At 38.2% G+C, this 15,259-nt stretch overlaps 1 protein-coding gene and 1 pseudogene across 2 annotated transcripts in view; one reads left to right on the top strand and one right to left on the bottom strand.

The window, feature by feature from the left end:
• Positions 1-15,259, bottom strand: part of BMPR2 (bone morphogenetic protein receptor type 2) — a 206,647-nt gene that overhangs the window by 118,684 nt on the left and 72,704 nt on the right. The gene's annotated exons all lie outside the window — the stretch shown is intronic.
• On the top strand, positions 10,210-10,593 carry LOC118356865 (annotated as a pseudogene).

Here is a 15,259-nt window from a genome sequence, read left to right as displayed (position 1 = left end):
ACCAGGAAGAGAGAGCTTACTTGGGAACTGAATGAGCCAGCACTTTGAACTTGGACTTTCCCGGCCTCCAGAACTGTGAGAAATAAATTCCTGTTGTTTAAGCCATTCAATCTAGGGGTATTTTGTTATGACAACCCAAGTTGACTAATATAGCTTAGTGCCTATATTAGATAGTGCATATTAGATAGTGCAGCTCTCATAGTTTATACAAGTGTATCAGGCACTACATATAAACAAAAATAGCTTGAGATTATACTCACTTTTTGCTTTTATTCTTTAAAAATACAATTGTAAAACTGTTACAACAACCCTGCTCCTCCAGAAAGATTTCCTTTTCCTAGCCTCAGAGAAAGTACTATAAAAGAGTTCTTAGTATCTTAACATGTTACTAGGTTACAAAAGCTCATCAGATTGTAACCAAGCATTATATATCAGGCCTCTTGCAAAATTTATTTCCTGCAAATATCCTTTTCTTAGGTAAATGGAAGTTTAAAAACATTAGTATTCCACTAGTATCTTGGTACTCAATTTTACTTTATCGGAAATAAATAAGAAAATAAAAAGAGGAGTGGTCTCAGTTTTATTCCAATGCTCTGCTCATCTTCCTGATAGCATTCTTTGTTTTTTTTAAAGATTTTATTTATTTATTTGACAGGGACAGAAACAGCCAAAGAGGGAACACAAGCAGGAGGAGTGGGAGAGGGAGAAGTAGGCCTCCTGCTGAGCAGGGAGCCTGATGTGGGGCTTGATCCCAGACCCTGGAATCATGACCTGAGCCAAAGGCAGATGCTTAATGACTAAGCCACCCAGGCACCCCCCTGATAGCATTCTTTACCAAAACTTAGAATTAATAGCATTCCTTACTAAAACTTATAATTAAAAGTAATCAACAGAATTAAAGATGAAAGGTAGAATTTTTGGAAATGAAGAGACTAAAGTACTTACTCAAAAAACATGATCACCGTATAAATTGAGCTGAGATCCACAACTGGACCATGCTACTTCTTTGTTTGATTTTCATTTCCAAAATGTTTAAGATGGTGTATAAGGACCTGCATGATTTAGCAACTGTAAATCCTCTACCATCATCCCAACAGAAGCCACAGAGTACCACTCATTCTCACCTAAGAGTCTTGATGAATTCTATTCGCTCTACCTAGAATGCGTCATTTACTTAACTCCTATTCATCTTAACTTTTCTTCTTCAAAGAATCTTTCCCTAATCACCTCAGACCATGGGGGAACCCATATTATATGCTCTATAGCATTCCATTCTTCACAATATCTCCACACTTACTATTGTACTATGCCTGGCTTAATTCACCAAATTGTAAACTCTGTGACAGCAGGATCTCAGTTCTTGTACACTACTGTGTCTTTAGCACATGGCATTATGCTTGGCATTCAATATATGTTTACTGAATAAGTAAATAATTGATGTATTTCCTTCCCCTATTTTTTGCCAAGGACAAGAAGTATTATTAGACCTATTTTCTTAAATATAGTGCTTATTTTTTTTAAAGATTTTATTTATTTATTTGAGAGAGAGAGAGACAGAGAGAGAGGGGGAACACAAGTGGGGGAGAGGGAGAAGCAGGCCTCCCGCCAAGCAGGGAGCCTGATGTGGGGCTCGATCCCAGAACTCCAGGATCATGACCCAAGCCAAAGGCAGATGCTTAATGATTAAGCCACCCACACGCCCCTAGAATTATTTTTTCAAATGAACAAAAGGTAGGGCACACCAGTAAAATGAAAATGTATGTCCATGCAAAAACAAGTACAATAGTAGCTTTATTTATAATAGCCCCCAAAACGGAAGCAATCCAAGTCCAAAAACTGGTGAATGGACCAACAAAATGTAATATATCCACATACTACTACTAGCAGTAAAAGGAATAAACTATTGATACATGCAACAATACGCATGAATCCCAATATCATTGTGAAAAACACTACACATGAGAACACATCATGAATTTCATTAATATGAAAATTCCATTTATATGAAATCCTAGAAAATACAGAGTAATCTAAAGCAGATCAGTGGTTGCCTCATGCTAGTGGCAGAGGGAAAAAGACTACAGAGGGGCACACAGAATCTTTGAGGAGATAATGAAAATGTTCTATGTTGATTGTGGTGGGGGGGTTTCATGAGCATATACAATTACAAAAGTTCATCGAATTGTACAGTTTAAACCATACGCAGTTTATACCTCAACTAAATCCATTTTTAAAAATGCAGAAACACAGCATAAAGCTCAATAAGAACGAGAAATTTTTTTTACATGTTGTGAACAACTGATACATAGAGATGTTTTATTGAGTCGAATCTATAACCCTTTTAAAAGCAGGTCCTGTGGATGAATATAAATTTTCCCCTTTAGCTTGTTGGCAGGATTTTTTAAAACTTCACTGTCCCATCTAAACATCCAAGAGTCACATAACACACCCATTTTTCAGTACTGTGACATTATTTATCTGTACTGGAGAAGTCTAAATGCCTTATCTTCACCCTGGAACAAAGTTCAGGGACTAATTCTGGGTATGTTTGTGTGTTTGGCTTCTGTTTTATCTAAGTGTCAAAATGAACTCTAAAATAAACAACACAAGAACCTTGCAGTAACAGAGGCAATAAGAGAATAGCTGAAGCAACAATATCCCTTTCCTAGAACACAAATTTCTCAAGACAAACACAATTACAGATTTCAGAGTATCACTAGAATTCTATTAAGAAATATACAAGGAAAAGAGTGGCTTACCCTAACAGAAATGTTGGTATAAATTTCTAAAATTGGATTATAATACATCAAGTATAATAAACAAGTCCCTTATTATTCTAATTCCTTCCAAAAATTAAATAATTATACCTTAATTTATATATTTCTTTATCCAGGTTACAACAGATTAAGCTGTCATTCTGCTGAACATTCCCATAATGTCAAAGACAGAGCAGAGCGGGAAGAAGATTATAATTTCCATTAGGTGCATCTTTAAGATGGGGTCAGTGATTCACTGAGAGGACTCAAAGGACTCCTACTCACAGCTATAATTTATTACAGCAAAATAATACAAACCAAAATCAACAAAGGAAAAAGCCATAGACCCTCGAGGTGAGGTTTGAAGAAAACCAAGTACAAGCTTCCAAGAGTCTCTTCCCCATGGAGTCATACATGAGGCACTTAATTCCTCCTGTTGAGAAATATTGACAAATATGTGAAATGCTATCTAACTAAGAAAGCTCATAAGAGATTCAGTTCCAAAGTTTTTATTGGGGGTCTTATCATGTAGGCACCCTCTACCTAACACAAACTGATCAGAGCATAAACCAAAATGCCAGACTCCCAAAAGAATCCCAAATAGTTTAGTTATAATACATCACTTTTATCAGTTATGAAAGGGTAGGAACACTACCAAAATCCAATTTCTCATATGCCAGCCAAGGGCCAACCTATAAGCAGACCCTTCTAAAGAAAGCAAACCTAGTACGTTAACTCCTTTTCTGCATAGATGCCTAAAGAGAAGGCAATCAAAAGCTGATTAAGGGGCACCTGGGTGGCCAGTGTGTTGAGCGCCCAACTCTTGATTTCAGCTCAGGTCAAGATCTCAGGGCCATGAGCCCCACATGGGGCTCTGCACTCAGCAGGGAGTCTGCTTGAGATTCTCTCTCTCCCTCAGCCCCACCCCTCCCTCTAAAATAAATAATCTTTTTTTTCTTTTTTTTTAAAGGTTAGCTAGGCTCTTAGCAGGAGGCAGGGCCCCCTTCTTTGCTGCAGCTCTGCCGCCTTAGAATCTGGAAGTGTTTGGGACTCAGCAGCCTCATAAGATCAACAGGCTCCTCCTCCCAGAGTAGCTGAAACAGTTTCTCCTTCATATGTAAATGTGTCAAGGGAACGGAGTCAAAAACAACCCACAAATATTATGAGTGTTGTAGCCACTGGCATTTTGAAATAAAGTCAGGTTTATAGAAAAAATATATTAAAAAAATAAAAAGGCTAACTAAAAGACACACAAATAGGGGCACCTGGGTGGCTCAGGTCGGTTAAGCATCTGCCTTCAGGTCTTGCTCTTAGGGTCCTGGGATCAAACCCTGTGTCAGGTTCCCTACTCAGCAGGGAGTCTACTTCTCCCTCCCCCCAGCTCATGCACTTGCTCGCTCTCTCTCGCCCTCCCTCCCAAATAAATAAATAAAAGATTTTAAGAAAAAAAACCCATACACAAATACACTCACCAACTACCGAGGTGACAAAATCTGTTACATAATCCAAGCAAACTCAAACAGCAAAGAGACACATTGTCTCCCTAATTCATAGTAACAGTAAACCACAGAAAAACAGATAAGCCAGTCCCAAACCTCCAAGAGGTTTATGTGTCCTACTCAATGATTCAAATACATATGCCTGTTCTATGCCAGGCATTATTCTAAATCTGGAAATATGATAAGAATAAAAATACAGTATACAAACATAACATAATAGTGCCCTTACCCTCAAGGTCCTTATATTCTAGTGATAAAAATAAACAAGTCATAAAACTGTAAACAAATACATTAAGAGTTCCATAAAAAGCTTTGGGTGACAGTTTTTCTTCCCATGTTGCAATCAGTGGTCACTCTGATCGGTAGTGATCCAAAGAGGTATATGCACCCCAACGTTTATAGCAACAATGTCCACAACAGCCAAACTACAGAAAGAGCCAAGATGCCCATCAACAGAAGAATGGATAAAGAAGATGTGGTGTATATATATAACGGAATATTACTCAGCCATCAGAAAAAAAAAAAAAAACGAAATCTTGCCATTTGCAACAACATGGATGGAATTGGAGGATATTATGCTGAGCAAAATAAGTCAATCAGAGAAAGACATGATCATATGATCTCACTGATATGAGGAATTCTTAATCTCAGGAAACAAACTGAGGGTTGCTGGAGTGGTGGGGGGTGGAGGGATGGGGTGGCTGGGTGATAGACATTGGGGAGGCTGTGTGCTATGGTTGAGCGCTGTGAATTGTGTAAGACTGATGAATCACAGACCTGTACCTCTGAAACAAATAATACATTATACATTAAAAAAAAAGATAGTGGGAAGGGAAAAATGAAGGGAGAGAAATTGGAGGGAGGGATGAACCATGAGAGATTATGGACTCTGAGAAACAAACTGAGGGTTCTAGAGGGGAGGTGGGGTGGGGGGATAGGTTAGGCTGGTGATGGGTATTAAAGAGGGCACGTATTGAATGGAGCACTGGGTGTTATATGCAAACTATGTTTAATGGAATACTACATCAAAAACTAATGATGTAATGTATGGTGATTAACATAATAAAATAAAAATAAAAATAAATAAAATCTAATCGAGAACAATGTAAAAATAAAATTTACAGTTGTGAAATTTTAAAAAAAATGGAGGCTCTAATTGTGAGGATAAATGAGGCAGAAGAGAGAATTAGTGACATAGAAGACCAAATGATGGAGAATAAAGAAGCTGAGAAAAAGAGAAACAACTACTGGATCATGAGGGGAGAATTCGAGAGATAAGTGATACCATAAAACAAACAACATTAGAATAATTGGGATCCCAGAAGAAGAAGAAAGAGAGAGAGGGGCACAAGGTATATTGGAGCAAATTATAGCAGAGAACTTCCCTAATTGGGGGAAGGAAACAGGCATCAAAATCCAGGAGGCACAGAGAACTGCCCTCAAAATCAATAAAGATAGGTCAACACCCCCATATCTAATAGTAAAACTCACAAGTCTCAGAGACAAAGAGAAATTCCTGAAAGCAGCCTTAGGGCAAGAGGTCTGTAAACTATAATGGCAGAAACATTAGATTGGCAGCAGACCTATCCACAGAGACCTGGACTGGTACAAGAAAAAACATGCGGGGTGCCTGGGTGGCTCAGTTGGTTGAGCAGCTGCCTTCAGCTCAGGTCATGATCTCAGGGTCCTGGGATCAGGCTCTCTGCTCAGCGGGAAGCCTGCTTCTCCCTCTCCCACTCCCCCTGCTTGTGTTTCCCTCCTTCACTGTCTCTCAAATAAATAAATAGAAAAAAGAAAGGACCCAAATAAATAAAATCATGAATGAAAGACAAGAGATCACAACCAACACCAAAGAAATACAAACAATTATAAGAACATATTATGAGCAACTCTATGCCAGCAAATTAGATAATCTGGAAGAAATGGATGCATTCCTACAGATGTATCAACTACCAAAACTGAACCAGGAAGAAATAGAAAACCTGAACAGACCTATAACCACTAAGGGAATTGAAGCAGTCATCAAAAATCTCCCAACAACAAAAGCCCAGGGCCAGATGGCTTCCCAGGGGAATTCTACCAAACATTTAAAGAAGAATTGATACCTATTCTCTTGAAACTGTTCCAAAAAATAGAAATGGAAGGAAAATTTCCAAACTCATTTTATGAGGCCACCATTACCTTGATCCCCAAAACAAAGACCCCATCAAAAAGGAGAATTATAGACCAATAATCTTGATGAACATGGATGCAAAAATTCTCACAAAAGTACTAGCCAACGGGATCCAATAGTACATTAAAAGGAATATTCACCACGACCAAGTGGGATTTATCCCTGGGCTGCAAGGTTGGTTCAACATCTGCAAATCAATCAACGTGATACATTAACAAAAGAAAGAACAAGAATCATATGATCCTCTCAATAGATGCAGAAAAAGCATTTGACAAAGTACAGCATCCTTTCTTGATCAAAACTCTTCCAGGGTAGGGACAGAGGGTACATACCTCAATATCATAAAAGCCATCTATGAAAAACCCACAGCAAATATCATTCTCAATGGGGAAACACTGAGAGCTTTTCCCCTAAGGTCAGGAACAAGGCAGGGATGTCCACTATCACCACTGCTATTCAACAGAGTACTGGAAGTCCTAGCCTCAGAAATCACACAACAAAAAGAAGTAAAAGGCATCCGAATCAGCAAAGAAGAACTCAAACTCTTTTTGCAGATGATATGATACTTTATGTGGAAAACCCAAAAGATCCTCCCCAAAACTTCTAGAACTCATACAGGAATTCAGTAAAGTGGCAGGATATAAAATCAATGCAGAGAAATCAGTTGCATTTCTATACACGAACGAGACAGAAGAAAGCGAAATTAAGGAGTCGATCCCATTTACAATCTGCCCCAAAACCATAAGATACCTAGGAATCAATACAACCAAAGAGGCAAAGAATCTGAACTCAGAAAACTATAGAATATTAATGAAAGAAATTAAGAAGACACAAAGAAATGGAAAAACGTTCCATGCTCAAGGATTGGAAGAACAAATATTGTGAAAACGTCTATGCTACATAGAGCAATCTACACATTTAATGCAATCCCTATCAAATACATCAACTTTTTTCAAAGAAATGGAACAAATAATCCTAAAACTTGTATGGACCAGAAAAGACCCCAAGCGCAAGAGGAATGTTGAAAAAGAAAACCAAAGCTGGTGGCATCACAATTCCGGACTTCAAGCTCTATTACAAAGCTGTCATCATCAAGACAGTATGGTACTGGCACAAAAACAGACACATAGATCAATGGAACAGAATAGAAAGCCCAGAAATGGACCCTCAACTCTATGGTCAACTAACCTTCGACGAAGCAGGAAAAGAATGTCCAATGGAAAAAAAGACAGTCTCTTCAACAAATGGTGTTGGGAAAACTGGACAGCCACATGCAAAAAGAATGAACTGGACCATTTCCTACACCACCACACAAAAATAGACTCAAAATATCTGAAAGACCTAAATGTGAGATAGGAATCCATCAAAATCCTGGAAGAGAAAACAGGCAGCAACCTCTTCAACCTCAGCTACAGCAACTTCTTCCTAGAACGATCGCCGAAAGGCAAGGGAAGCAAGGGCAAAAATGAACTATTGGGACTTCATCAAGATAAAAAGCTTTTGCACAGCAAAGGAAACAGGCAACAAAACCAAAGACAACCGACAGAATGGGAGAAGATATTTGCAAATGACATATCAGATAAAGGGCTAGTATCCAAAATCCATAAAGAACTTATCAAACTCGGGGCGCCTGGATGGCTCAATCATTGAGCATCTACCTTCGGCTCAGGTCATGATCCCAGGGTGCTGGGATCAAGCCCCGCATCGGGCTCCCTGCTCGGCGAGAGGCCTGCTTCTCCCTTTCCCACTCCCCCTGCTTGTGTTCCCTCTCTCGCTGTGTCTCTCTGTCAAATAAATAAAATCTTAAAGCAAAAAAAGAACTTATCAAACTCAAAACCCAAAGAACAAATGATCCAATCAAGAAATGGGCAGAAGACATGAACAGACATTTCTGCAAAGACATCCAAATGGCCAACAGACACATGAAAAAGTGCTCAACATTGCTCGGCATCAGGGACATCCAAATCAAAACCTCAATGAGATACCACCTCACACCAGTCAGAATGGCTAAAATTAACAAGTCAGGAAACAACAGATGTTGGCGAGGATGCGGAGAAAGGGGAACCCTCCTACACTGTTGGTGGGAATGCAAGCTGGTGCAGCCACTCTGGAAAACAGTATGGAGGTTCCTCAAAAAGTTGAAAATAGAGCTACCGTACGACCCAACAATTGCACTACTGGGTATTTACCCCAAAGATACAAATGTAGTGATCTGAAGGGGCATTGTGCACCCCAATGTTTATAGCAGCAATGTCCACAATAGCCAAACTATGGAAAGAGCCTAGATGTCCATCAACAGATGAATGGATACACACACACACACACACACACACACCACACACACACACACAGTGGAATATTATGCGACCATCAAAAATGAAATCTTGCCATTTGCAATGACATGGATAGAACTAGAGGGTATTATGCTAAGTGAAATAAGTCAATCAGAAAAAGACAGGTATCGGGGCGCCTGGGTGGCTCAGACGGTTAAACATCTGCCTTCGGCTCAGGTCATGGATCCCAGGGTCCTGGGATCAAGCCCCGTGTTGGGCTCCTCGCTCAGCGGGAAGCCTCCTTCTTCCTCTCCTTCTACTGCTCCCCCTGCTTGTGCTCTCTCGCTCTCTCTGTCAAATAAACAAATAGATAAAATCTTAAAAAAAAAAAAAGAAAAGAAAAAGACAGGTATCATATGATCTCACTAATATGAGGAATTTGAGAAACAAGACAGAGGATCATGCGGGAAAGCAGGGAAAAATGAAACAAGACGAAACCAGAGAGGGAGACAAACCATAAGAGACTCTTAATCCCAGGAAACAAACTGAGGTTGCTGGAGTAGAGGAGGGTGGGAGGATGCGGTGGCTGGGTGACGACATTGGGGAGGGTATGTGCTATGGTGAGCGCTGTGAATTGTGTAAGACTGATGAATCACAGAACTGTACCCCTAAAACAAATAATACATTATATGTTAATTTAAAAAATTTTTAACAAAAGGAAAAAAGAAACCAAAGTCCTTCTTGGAGAAATTAAAAAATAAGTTTTTTATATAAAATTGTATTGTATATCTTGAAGGATATCTATAATAAAAGAAACAGGACTGGGGGAGGGGGCGCCTGGGTGGATTAGTCAGTTAAGCATCAGACTTGTGGTATCAGCTCAGGTCATAATCTCATGGGTTCTGGGATCTGGTCCCAAGTTGGGCTCTGTGCTCATCACAGAATTTGCTTAGGATTCTCTGCCTCTAGCTCTGCCCCCTCCCCTGCTCACATGCTCATGGCATGCTCTCTCTCTAAAATAAATAAATAAATGAATGAATAAAGTCTTTAAAAAACACAAACAGGACTGAGGAGCTCCTGGCTGCCTCACTCAGAAGAGCATGTGACTTAATCTCAGGGTTGTGAGTTCGAGCCCCATGTTGGGCATACAGATTATGAAAAATAAGTAAGTAAATAAAAACCTTAAAAAATAAGTAAGACAAAATATAAGGACTGAGGCACTATCCCGAAGTATATGTTGACGTAATGTAGCAAGGATGTCACGTATTTACTATTCTTTAAACAAAAGTCTAATTCATTAATAAAGTTATTTAGTTCAGTTTTTTAGACATTAAGAAGCTTAAGATATACGTCTAAATCTAGAGTTAATTCTAGAGGTAAAGAAAGGGTGAAGAAAAGAGTGGACTGTTTCATCCAAAGTTGATCACATGTCTAGTGCTCTAAGAAAAAAACTCTGGCTTTTTTTTTTTTTGTCCGACATCTTAGCGAGGCTGCAGGGTGGACGCTGCTCTCCAGGCTTCGCTATGCCGCCCAAGGATGACAAGAAGAAGAAAAGATGCCGGAAAATCGGCCAAGAAAGACAAAGACCCAGTGAACAAATCTGGGGGCAAGGCGAAAAAGAAGAAGTGGTCCAAAGGCAAAGTTCGGGACAAGCTCAATAATCTGGTCTTGTTTGACAAAGCGACATATGACAAACTCTGTAAGGAAGTTCCCAACTATAGCTTATAACTCCAGCTGTTGTCTCTGAGAGACTGAAGATTCGAGGTTCCCTGGCCAGGGCAGCCCTTCAGGAGCTCCTTAGTAAAGGACTTATTAAACTGGTTTCAAAGCACAGAGCTCAAGTAATTTACACCAGAAACACCAAGGGTGGAGATGCCCCAGCTGCTGGGTGAAGATGCATGAACAAGATCCCACCAACTGTACATTTGGAAAATAAAACTTTATTAAATCAAAAAAAAAAAAAAAAAAGAAAAAAGAAAAAAACTCTGGCAACCTCCACAAAAATATTTCTACCAAGAGTCTCACATACAGAACATATTTACTAAGCTCTTTAAAAACCATGATATAACTATATATAACTATATATAAACTATATATAACTATATATATATATATATATATATATATATATATATATATATATATATATATATATATATATATATATATATATATATAAACAAACCAAAAAAGCAACCCCAGGCAAGTATGTGAAGCAATCAGAACGCTCATGCATTGCTGTTGAAAATGCTAAACAGTACAGCCACTTTGGAAAAGTTGGGCAGTTTCTTATAGAAGTAAACATATACTTACCATGCTACTTAGCAATTTCCCTTCTAAGTACTCCATGAAATGAAAATATATTTTCTCACAAAGACTAGTACAGAAGATATTCATTCATAGCAGTATTATTCACAATAGCCTAAAGAATACTACTCAGCAATAGAAGGGAATGAATTCTAGATATATGTAACAACATTAGTGAATTTAAAAATCATATGCTAATGAAATTAAGTCAGATGCAAGACTATACACTATATAACTCCATATATACAAATACAAAATACAAAATACACAAATACACATAGACAAATACAAAAATGCCTACTAATTTATCATGAAACAAAGTTATTTATTTATTCATTCAGTTATTTATTTATTTATATTTTAGAGGAAGAGAGAGAAGGAGATGGACAGAGGGAGAGGAGAGAGAATCCTAAGCAGGCTCCATGCTCAACATAGAGCCAGACGAATGGCTCAATCTCACCACCCTGAGATCATAACCTGAGCTAAAATCAAGAGTCGGACACTCAATCAGTGAGCCTTATTTTTTGTTTTTAAAGATGAAAAGCGTAAGACATACTTCTAAGTGAACATTTAGTTCTATATTATTTATTACACTAATTAATAAGTCCAATTTTACATATATGAAATTATAAAGATAAAATTATAGAGACAGAAAATTACAGAGACAGACACTGACAGTCTACAGCAAGGGTTTCATGAAAGCAGGAAGCAATGGTAAACAGGCAAGAGCAAAAATTCTAAGGATGAAAATGTTCTTGATGATTGTGGTGGTGGTTACACAACCATATTCATTTGCCAAAACTTAACAAGCTGAGGGATGACTCAGTTGCTTAAGCATCTGCCTTTGGTTTAGGTCATGATCCCAGGGTCCTGGGATAGAGCTCGACATCAGGGGGAAGTCTGCTTCTCCCTTTCCCTCTGCCCCTTCCCTCACTTCCCCTGCTCCTGCTTGCTCTCTCTCTCAAATAAATAAAATCTTTAAAAAAAAATTAAACAAGCTGAATACTTAAAAGTGGGGAATGCTATTTTATGTAAATTAAATTTCAACAGTGCTGCACAGAAAAAACAAAGACAAAACACCAAGCTGACAATCCAGCCAGAACCTACTATCCACTACCCCACCAAAACAAACTAAAAACATTTCCAAAGTCCTAGGTAAAATACACGTACTATTCGGTCAAATGTCATTACAATAATACGCATATGCACATGGATGTACAAATTAAGAATTTATATTCTTTAATTTATATTCTTTTAAGAATATAAATTCTTAAAAGAAAGTGCTAGGCTTTCACTTTACTCAGCTGTTCATTCTCACGTAAATTCATACCAAACAACTTATTCATATATACAACTATGTCTTCTATATATAATTGATTCCACAAAGAATAGGGCAAATTAAATTGAGTGGGGAGAACTTACTATTTCAGTAAAACATATGCATTTTAGAAAGCGCTGAACTGGGAATCAAAAGAACACGTCTTTCTAAGGATATAATGGAAGGCAGAAATTTTGTTTTGTTAAAAAGCAAAAGGGCCCAACTTTATATTATTAATCTATCAAGATCTTCTCTTAGTTTATTTTCCCATCACACTAAATAAAGGCCTCTTCCTTCTAGAGATTTGGTAAGTGTTCACTTCTATTTTTTCTATTTGATTAGTTCTTCCTTTTTTTTTTAAGACCTATTTGTTTTTAGAGCAGTTTTAGCTGACAGCAAAATTGAGAAATACAGGTATTTCCTGTATACATCAGCCTTCACACATGCATAGCCTCCCTCAGTATCGTATCCTCCAGTGGAGACGTTTGTTCCTTTGTTTATTTAGAGCACAAGTGGGATGAGGGGCAGAGGGAGAGAGAGAATCTTAAGTAGGCTCCACACCCAGAGTGGAGCCCGACACAGGGCTCGATCTCACAACCCTGAGATCATGCCCAGAGCTGAAATGAAAAGTCGGATGCTTAACTGACTGAGCCACCCACAGGTGGCCCCGAGAGGTACATTTGTTACAAATGATGAAACTTCACTATCATAATCACCCAAAGTTTATAGTTCATTCTTGGTGTTGTACATTCTATGGGTTTCCAAGAGATATATATCTCTATCATTTTCAGTATCATACAGAATATTTTCACTGCCCTAAAATGTTGACTTCTATTTACTCTATTTTTCTCATTGGTTTGTTTTTAAACTATTCTTTTTACCCATTTATCACTATAATCCATCTGTCACTCATTTGTGTGATACGGAATGAGACTGTAAGTTAACTTTTACCCAAAAGCAACTAATCTTTCCATCCCTACATGTTAAATAAACCTACGTTCACCATTTAAAAAACAAAAACAAAAGACAAGCAAAACTTTCCCCCACCCAAAAGAAAGTACCATAGGTCTCTTTTTTTTAAGGTTATTATTTAAATTCATTAGTTAACATAACAATGTAATATTAGTTTCAGTGTACAATATAGTGATACAACACTTCCATACAACACTTAGTGCTCATCACAAGTGCACTCCTTTAATTCCCATTACCTATTTAAACCATTCCCCCCCACCCACCTCCCCTCTGTGTTTTGGTCCTATTTCTGTCACCAATCAGATTACAAGGTTACTTGAAACAAATTACGTAATTTTTCTAGGTTTCAATCTAAAAATAAAAAAAAAATATGTTGAACTTTCTTTAAAGTCCCATCTAACTCAACATCTTGAGTTATATAATTCTAAAAATTTCTTCAAAAGCATAGGCACCCAAAACACTTTATTTCAAAAGTAAGCTTTCTAAGAAAATAAAAATAAAACAACAAAAAAAATTTTATTCTATGAATCCAAGTTCAAATTCAGTGAGGAAAAACCCCCCTGGGAATTATTTAGCAAGATTTTAAAGCAATGACTCAGTTTTCCTACTTGAAAGATTAAAATTTTGTAAAACTTTGCTAAGCAAAGTTAAGTATTCCTGTGAATGACAAAAATAGCAAAATCTAGACTGACAAAAAAGGATATGATTGTATTTCTTTCTCTAAGGCAGTAAAGTCCTCAACCAGGGGCAATTTTACTCCCCAGAGGACATTTGGCAATGTTTGGAGACAATTTTAGTTGTCACAACTGCAGGTGGTGGTAGCACTGGCATCTGTGGGTACAGGCCAGGAATGCTGCTAAAAATTTTACAATGCACATATGCTTCCCCCACGCACACACACACAGAATTATCCAGCACAAGATGTCAACAGTACCAAGGAAGAAAAACCCTGCTCTAAGAGTATTACAATGCAATATATCTTCTCAGATAGTGGGCACAGATGTACCAATACAAATATCCTGTTTGCAAAGATAAGTAAACAAAAAGCCATGTTCTTTCTATTCTTTTTTAAAGTATTTATTTATTTGACAAAGAGAGAGCACAAGCAGGGGGAGCAGCAGACAGGGGGAGAGGGAGAAGCAGGACCCTGAGATCATGACCTGAGCTGAAGGCAGCCACTCAACCGACTGAGCCACCCAGGCGCCCCGCATGTTTTTTCTTGTACCAATCCTGAAAAAACCTTTTTATGTGATATATGCAGGAAATTACAAAAGCACCCACTAGGATTGCTATAAGCAATAAAAATGTTGGCAAGGATGTAGAGAAACTGGAACCCTCATATAGTGCTGGGGGGAATATAAAATGGTACAACCACTCTGAGAAAACAGTCTGGCAGTTCCTCAAAAGGTTAAAACATAGAATTACCACATGACCCAATAATTACTCTCCTAGATATGTAGCCAGAGAATTGAGAACATATATCCACATAAAAACTCGTATGCTAATGTTCATAGCAGCATTAGTTATAAGAGAAAGGAAAACTTGGAAACCACTCAAATTTTTATCAACTAATGAATGCATTAATAAAATGTGATATGGCCATACAATTAACTTTTGTATTAAAAAAAAAAGTACTCGTATGGAATCTCAAAGGGCCCTGAAGAGCCAAAACAATCCTGAGAAAGAACAAAGCTGGACGCCTCAAACTTCCTGATTACAAAACATTACAAAGCTACAGGGGCACCTAGGTGGTTCAGTCAGTTAAGCATCTGACTCTTGATTTTGGCTCAGGTCATGATCTCAGGGTCACTGAGATCGAGTCCCGTGTCAGGCTCTGTGCTGAGCATAGAGCCTGCTTAAGATTCTCTCTCTTGGGGTCCTTGGGTGGCTCAGTTAGTTAAGCCCTTGGCTCAGATCATGATCTCCAGGTCCTGTGATGGAGCCCTGTGTCAGGCTTCCTG

This window comes from Zalophus californianus, chromosome 3 (assembly GCF_009762305.2).
Source record: "Zalophus californianus isolate mZalCal1 chromosome 3, mZalCal1.pri.v2, whole genome shotgun sequence".
Classification (NCBI taxonomy): Eukaryota; Metazoa; Chordata; class Mammalia; order Carnivora; family Otariidae; genus Zalophus; species Zalophus californianus.
Note: the sequence above shows the minus strand (reverse complement) of the source record. Positions and strands in the feature narration are given on the sequence as shown.